At 36.8% G+C, this 8,578-nt stretch overlaps 1 pseudogene; it reads right to left on the bottom strand.

The window, feature by feature from the left end:
* Positions 1-533: 533 nt before the first annotated feature.
* Positions 534-1,453, bottom strand: LOC126077286 (olfactory receptor 2W3-like; annotated as a pseudogene).
* Between the last annotated feature and the right edge of the window lie 7,125 nt (positions 1,454-8,578).

The following is an 8,578-nucleotide window of genomic DNA, read 5'->3' as shown; positions in this document are numbered from 1 at the left end:
TTATATCACATAATAATATATATTATAGAATGTAATATATAATATGTATTATATATGTACATATATATGGTATTGTAAATATTTTGACAGTCCATTGGCTCAATTAAATAATAAAATGACAACTATATAGAATATCGGTAAAAAACAAGATCATCATATGATTTTATTAAGTCATAATTTATTTTAGTTGATCTGCAGTATTGAAAGCATCAGTTCACAGCCTTGTCAGATTTTACTTAGCTCTGGCCAACTTGGAAAGGAGGAGAAAAGATGTTTTGACATGTCAGATACTAAAAAAAAAAAAAATACTAGGTCCTGTATAAATTAAATTTTATCTCTAATCAAGCCAATCATTTGTATCATATTTGAGGCTTTATAGTACATTTTCTCAAGTCTCACTCCTGATGGTTCTTATTGGGGTAGATAGAAATATCTAAGTGAATTTTAAAATTTCACTTCAGGAATATTTCACTTCAGGAATTATTTCTATTAAATAAGTTGAAGTAGGAACCTTAGGAAGAGTCACTGCCACCTTATTTTCTAAACAAAAGCCTCTTCAGCGCACCCTTTACATCCTTGTTTCTCAGTGTGTAGATAACGGGGTTCAACATGGGGGTCACCAAATTGTAGAAGAAAGTTAGGAATTTCCCTTGGTCCTGGGAAGAATTATTACCTGGCTGCGTATACATATAGATAATATTCCCATAAAACAAGGAGACTACAGTGAGATGGGATCCACAAGTGTTGAAAGCCTTCCTTCTTCCTGCAGCCGACTTGATTCTTAGTACAGCGAAGGCAATGTAGCTATAAGAGATGAGGATAAGAGACAAGGGCACCAGGACAATTATTACTGATAAGATGAAAACAGTGCTCTCCACAGCTACTGTGCCAACACAGGCAATTTTTATCAGAGCTGGCATCTCATATAGAAAATGCTTCACCCTGCATCTCCCACACCGTGGTGGCTTCATAGTTACTGGAGACATAGCCAGGGACTTCAGGAGCCCAACCCCCCAAGCCACAGACACCAACGTCCAACAGAGCTGAGAGTGCATTATGACAGAATAGTGAAGGGGCTTGCAGATTGCAGTGAAGAGGTCATAAGCCATGACTGCCAAGAGGACACATTCAGTGCCACCCAGTCCCAGGAACATGAAAAGCTGGATGGCACAACCTGTGTAACTGATGGTTTTGTCTGGGCCACCCAAGTTGAAAAGCAGCTGGGGGATGGAACTGGTGGTAAAGCAGACATCTAGGATGGACAAGTTAGTAAGGAAGAAGTACTTGGGTGTGTGGAGGCTAGGATCCAGGCGGAAGACCAAGATAATGATGATATTGCCCCTAAGGTCACAAGGTAGAAAATGACGACAAACACAAAGAGGATCTGCTCTAGCCTGGGTCTGTCTGAGAAACCCAACAAGATGAAGTGTTCCTGGCAGCTCTGGTTGTTCATGATAGTGAATAATCAGTACAGTACATGCCTGCAGGGAAGCAGATAGGAACATTCCATGATCTTAATGAAGAAGGCCAAGAAATCATCAGGGAGACAAGGGTAATATCAACTGATAATGTGAAATAATTACATAAAATTTCAATACGCTGTTGGAGATATTGACTATACATTTTAAGAAGAATATCTCTTTTTATTTGGTGCTTTTATTTCTTTTTGAATAACAAAGAAGTACAGATCATTGTAGAATATTTAGAAAACACAGACACATTTAAAGAATAGGAAAAGATTGCCTACACCCCAGAAACAACCACCGCTATTATACTGATTTATTTACTTTCCTACTTTTCTTATGACTATGTATAATTTGGAAACCCTGGTGGCATAGTGGTTAAGAGTTTGGCTGCTAACCAGAAGGTCGGCAGTTCGAATCAACCAGACGTTTCTTGGAAACCCTATGGGGCAGTTCTACTGTATCCTATAAGGTCACTATGAGTCGGAATTGACTTGATGGCAACAGGTTTTGGTTATATACAATTTAGTGAAATCTAAATCATAATGTGTTTATAAATTTATATTCTAAATTTCATTTCACTAGATATAGCAATGTGAGAATTTGCTTTGGTTTAAAAATTCTACCAAAAAGTATTATTAATGTCTGAATAATATTCCTATAGCTGTGAGATCATTGATCAAAACATTTCCCTGTAGTTGGTCACTGAGGATATTTCCAATGTTTTAAAGGCCTTGAGAGGGAGATTATTAAAGGGCCTATTTTACTGCACTCTAACATGTTTGTCCCTAAATTTTTGTCAATTGTTTGGTAAAAATGACATCTCATAGTGTTTAAATTTGAAGTTATTAACAGCAAGGTTGACCTTTTTTTAAAAAGTTTATTAGCTTTTTCCATTTGAGAAAACATTCGTCACTGAGCTAGCATGGCATATGTCATAGTAAAATCTATCAATAAAACAACAATGACATTTAGCATAACCATGAAAACAGGAGTAATGGGTGATTTCATTTTACTCACTGGAATTCAAGGTATAAACCTTTCAATTTTTATTCAACAATTGAATCCATAACAATAAATAATTTTTTTTTGTAAAAGGTGAACTCACCAGTTCAACTTTATTCTTTATATAAAGTTCTTAGTTTCCCTGTCTACAAATAAACACATATTTTATAAAATTGCAATTTTACAAAAGACACAATTGTGTAAACAGTTTTCAATGAATATTGTATTTTAGTAATTTATTCTTTTAATGGGTGGTGTTAATAATTATAGTTTTTAACTGGTCGTAACTATGAGCCAGATCTATAGGTCCTCATATCAAATTTTTAAAATGATATAAATGCCAAAAATAAGCTTGATTTAAAAATATCAATACATCGATAGAGAATATTATTGTGTTGTTTTTAAAAAATATACTTTTTTCCAAGAAACGGCTAATTGTAAAATATGAGAAAATTTAAGTAAATCAATATTTCAGGTTTCAAACTGATGGATTAACAAAAAGTTATAAAAATGTGGGCTTTATAAAAATCTTTATATGCAGAAGAAATATCTCAAAATCCTTTCATTATTTCCTACCACTGAAGATTCTCTCGATTGCATTATATAACTGGAGCAAGAAAAACTTTATATTTGGTAAAGGAGAGTCAGCAAAAGTGAAGGAAACTGTCAGTGTGACAGACTGATATAATAGCCACGAAAATAGACTCAAACATACCAAGAATCATGAGATAGCACAGGACCAGGAAATGCTCATTCTGTAATACATAAGGTTGCCGTGAGTGGGAGAAAGCTTGATGGCTACTAAAAACAACGATGAAAGCTTTAGATTTGTTCGAATATTTCAAAGGCACCGCCAAAATCAGATAATTTAAAACACTTGAAGATGATCTTATGATGTTAATATCATATAACAAGACACTTCTAAGCACCTTAAATTAATGAAGATGTTTCCTGTACTCTGTATAGACTGTGGTGTTTGTGTCAGAAGACCTTGGCTCAATACCCTCTCTGTGGTCTTGTGCAATAACAACTTCATTACATTGCAGGGTTGCTGTGAATTTACAGCTTTCAGAGCCCAGATACATAAAGAACTTTATGACTCCACAAGTTACTTTAACTAGTTCCCGTATCTAGTTCCTACTATAACTAGTGATCTTTCTGGACATCTAAGTGTAAAACCAAGATCCAGGAGAGGCAGGTGAGGAGCACTTCTTCATCTCCATCTCTACACCAGTATCTCATACATATTGACGTCATTACACACCATTGTATGTGTTTGTAAAAGTTCTTTGCACAACCTAAACCACACTTCTTTGTACAACATAAACCAAGGCAATTCATCTGTAAAACAAAGAACTTTCAGGAAAATTTTCAAACTTTTTGTTTGTTTGTAAATTAAAGTGACTAATCTTTTTTGGCACAAGTTAAGGCACTATGATCTACAGAATCTAGTAAACCAAAAACCAAGCCCATTCCTGTCGAGTAGATTCCGATTCCTAGTGACCCTATAGGACAGCGTAGAGCTGCCCCACAGGGTTTCCAAGGAGCAGCTGGTAGATTTGAACTGTTGATCTTTTGGTTAGCAGCCCAGCTGTTAACCACTGCAGCACCAGGACTCCATAGAATCTAGTAAAGCCTTGGAAAACAATCCATTTTGCTAATTGAGCTAGTATTCTGTTTTGCATTGGTTTATGATTAGAGTCACTGAATCACAAGGGGTATATGAATTTTCAGTTTGTTTAATAAGTTTGTGTATAGTCAATTTGTCCTCAGAACTGAGACTGATATGAAGAAGCAGTAAAACTAGTCCATGTTTAGAGAGTAATGATATTAACTGAAATCACTGAACTTTCCCAACAAGAACCTAAGATTCTACTTTAGCGTCAACTAGTGGAATCTTCAGTTGATAGAGATTTCATACAATGTGGTGAACCAACGTTCTTACTGACAGATTTTCAAGTGTCTGAAATATTTTGCCTTTCATCAAATTTTCTTTATCTCTGTTGAAGTATTCCAAGCCAAAGGATATTTTGGAAACTATTTTATCTATACGATTTATATCAAAACATATGGATTTTCTACAACTAGGTTATCAGCAATATCTTAACGTGGTCAAAAAATGAAAACTTTTTATCTATACCTTAGAATTTTAGTATAACTTTACATTTCTGACAGCATAATTCATAACTGGTGAATATGTAGAATTTTTGAAGGTTTGGTGTGGAGATCCAGGAATCTATACTTTGTTACTCTGGAATTTCATCTGTAATGAATTCTATTTTTACAATTATCTAGGCTGTTTCTATTACCATCTTAGAAGTAATATTGTAACCCAATATTTCTTTCCTATGTAACATCCCTACTGCCCTGTTTTTTCCTAAAGCTTAAAAAAAAAAAAAAAAGCCATTGGCCATGCTATTAAATATGACATTTTTAAAGATTAAGAGATAAGTAGGCCAGAGAAAGAAAAAAAATAGTTTATTGTTAGAAAATAATTAAAACGTAACTTGCCTCCTTTAAATGTCTCAGTGGGGAGAAGTTGTCAGGATTTAATTCTGTTCTAATTCTTCTTTCAGTCTTTCATCTCTCTCTCTCCTGAAATCAGTTTTAGTCCTAGGAAGTTGGCAATTGGTCTCTGTCCTTGAAGATACTTGCCCTTCTGTGACTTTACTTTCTAACTTGCTTCTGAACTTACACAATAAATCCTACAAGGAGGCCAGTGTGAGAGAGCAACCACTCACCAAACAAGTGTGCAATTCATATCTACAACCTTGACTTCAGTCACTTTGACCCTCAGCTTGTGCTGAGCTGAAACACAGTGGCAGGATTCTCGTTAAATCAGTACCCTTTCCATTTGTGAAGCCACCTTGAAGCCCTTGCTAGACTTCGGCACACCCCACACCAGGCATCTGAGAGTAGATCTTCAGACTCCTAAAGGACTCTTCTGAAGTAACAAAGACCATTCATACTTCAGAATTTTACTGAATGTCTCAGATTGGAGAGCTAAAAATGTTTTTTTCTTCACTGAAGCCTTTGGGAATATATGTTCCATTCAAGTAATTAAGCAAGTTTGCTCTTCTGTCCATAAAAAGAGACCAGTGGGACATGTCTAAGAAAGCTTTTAGTATCTGTGCTTCCCTAGATTTTGAGTGTGCCTAGGGGTTGGGGAAGGGAACTTGTTCTCACTTCAGATAACGTATCTACCTCCTTTAACTCACCTCTGAGGCTGAGGAGGCTTGGCCAGGCCTGTGACCACTGCCAAGTGAATGTAGTGTTCTTTCAGGCGCCAGATGTTTAAAATTTTTAAATTTTGTAACCATTTCAAACTTACAAAAAAATTGCAAGAATACTTCAAATAACTTTTTTTTTTGTCTGAATGATTTGAAAATAGCTAGTTGACATGATGCTACAGCAAATATCTGTGTTGTTGTTGTTGTTAGGTGCCGTTGAGTCAGTTTGGACTCATAGCAACCCTATGTGGAACAGAATGAAACACTCCCAGGTCCTGCACCATCCTCACAATTGTTGTGATGTTTGAGCCCATTGTTGTAGCAAGTGTGTAATTCATCTCGTTAACGGTCTGTTTTCACTGCCCCTCTACTTTACCAAGCAAGATGTCCTTCCCCAGGAACTGGTCCCTCCTGATAACATGCCCAAAGTATATAAGATGAAGTCTCGGCATCTTGGCTTCTAAAGAGCATTCTGTATGAACTTCTTCCAAGACAGAGTTGTTTGTTCTTCTGGCAGTGTATTCAATATTCTTCATCAACAACATAATTCAAAGGCATCGACTCTTCAGTCTTCTTATTCATTGCCCAGCTTTCACATGCATATGAGGTGATTGAAAATACCATTCTTGGGTCAGGCACACCTTAGTTCTCAAAGTGACATTTTTGCTTTCTAATACTTTAAAGAGGTCTTTTGCAGCAGATTTGCTCAATGCAATACATCATGTGATTTCTTGACTGTTGCTTCCATGGGTGTTGATTGTGGATCCAAGTAAAACGAAATCCTTGACAACTTCAATCTTTTCTATCAGGATGTTTATCATGATGTTACTTTTTGGTCCAGTTTTGAGAATTTTTGTTATCTTTTTTTTTGTCCTTGATTTTTTATTGTGCTTTAAGTGAAAGTTTACAAATCAAGTCAGACTCTCATACAAAAATTTATAAACACCTTGCTATATACTCCTAATTGCTCTCCCCCTAATGAGACAGGACACTCCTTCCCTCCTCTATTTCTTTTTGAGTCCATTTGGCCGGCTTCTGACCCTCTCTACCCTCTCATCTCCCCTTCAGACAGGAGATGCGAACATAGTCTCATGGGTCTACTTGATCCAAGAAGGTCATTCTTCACCAGTATCATTGTCTATCCCATAGTCTAGTCCAATCCCTGCCTGAAGCTTTGGCTTTAGGAATGGTTCCTGTCTTGGGCTTACAGAAGGTCTGGGGACCATGACCTCCAGGGCCATTTTAGTCTCAGTGAGATCATAAGTCTGGTCTGTTTTATGAGAATTTGGGGTCTGCATCCCACTGCTTTCCTGCTCCCTCAGGGGTTCTTTGTCCTGTTCCCTGTCAGGGGAGTCATCAGTTGTAGCTGGGCACCACCTAGTTATTCTGGTCTCAGGCTGATGTAGTCTCTGGTTTATGTGGCCTTTTCTGTCTCTTGGGCTCATAATTACCTTGTGTCTTTGGTGTTCTTCATTCCCCTTTGCTCCAGGTGGATTGAGACCAATTGATGCATCTTAGATGGCCACTTGCTAGTGCTTAAGACCCCAGACGCCAGTCTCCAAAGTGGGATGCAGAATGTTTTCTTAATAGATTTTATTATGCCAATTGACTTAGATGTCCCCTGAAACCATGGTCCCCAAACCCCCGTCTCTGCTACAGTGGCCTTTGAAGTGTTCAGTTAATTCAGGAAACTTCTTTGCTTTTGGTTTAGTCCAGTTGTACTGACTTCCCCTGTATTGTGTGTTATCTTCCCTTCACCTGAAATAGTTCTCATCTACTATGTAATTAGTGAAAACCCCTCTTCCTCCCTCCCCCATCTTGTAACCATCAAAGAATATTTTCTTCTCTGTTTAAACTATTTCTCAAGTTCTAATAATAGTGATCTTATACAATATTTGTCCTTATGCAACTAATTTCACTCAGCATAAAGCCTTCCAGATTCCTCCATGTTATGAAATGTTTCACAGATTCATCACTGTTCTTTATGGATGCATGGTATTACATTGTGTGAATATACCATAATTTATTTATCCATTCTTCCTTTGATGGGCACCTTGTTTGCTTCCATCTTTTTGCTATTGTAAACAGTGCTGCAGTAAACACGGGTGTGCATATACCTGTTCATGTAAAGGCTCTTATTTCTCTAGGATGTATCCCAAGGAATGTGATTGCTGGGTCATATGGTAGTTCTATTTCTAGCTTTTTAAGGAAGCACCAAGTCGATTTCCAAAGTGGTTGTACCATTTTACATTCTCCCCCAGCAGTGTTTAAGTGTTCCAGTCTCTCCTCAACCTCCCCAACATTTATCGTTTTGTGTTTCTGGATTAATGCCAGCCTTGTTGGAGCGAGATGGAATCTCATTGTAGTTTCGATTTGCATTTCTCTAATGGCTAATGATCGTGAACATTTCCTCATGTATCTGTTAGCTACCTGAATGTCTTCTTTAGTGAAGTATCTGTTCATATCTTTTGCCCATTTTTTTAATTGGGTTATTTGTCTTCTTGCAGTTGAGTTTTTGCAGTATCGTGTAGATTTTAGAGATCAGGCGCTGATCAGAAATGTCATAGCTAAAAAGTCTGTAGGTAATCTTTTTACTCTTTTGATGAAGTCTTTGGATGAGCATAGGTGTTTGATTTTTAGGAGCTCCCAGTTATCTAGTTTTTCTTCTGCATTGTTAGTAATGTTTTGTATACTGCTTATGCCATGTATTAGGTCTCCTAACATTGTCCCATGGTCTTTATTATTTTAGATTTTATATTAAGTCTTTGATCCATTTTGAGTCCGTTTTTGTGCATGGTGTGAGGTATGGGTCTTGTTTCATTTTTTTGCAGATGGATATCCAGTTATGCCAGCACCATTTGTTAAAAAGACTGCCTTTTC

This window comes from Elephas maximus, chromosome 1, assembly GCF_024166365.1.
Source record: "Elephas maximus indicus isolate mEleMax1 chromosome 1, mEleMax1 primary haplotype, whole genome shotgun sequence".
Lineage (NCBI taxonomy): Eukaryota > Metazoa > Chordata > Mammalia > Proboscidea > Elephantidae > Elephas > Elephas maximus.
This window is presented reverse-complemented; position numbering and strand designations above follow the sequence as displayed.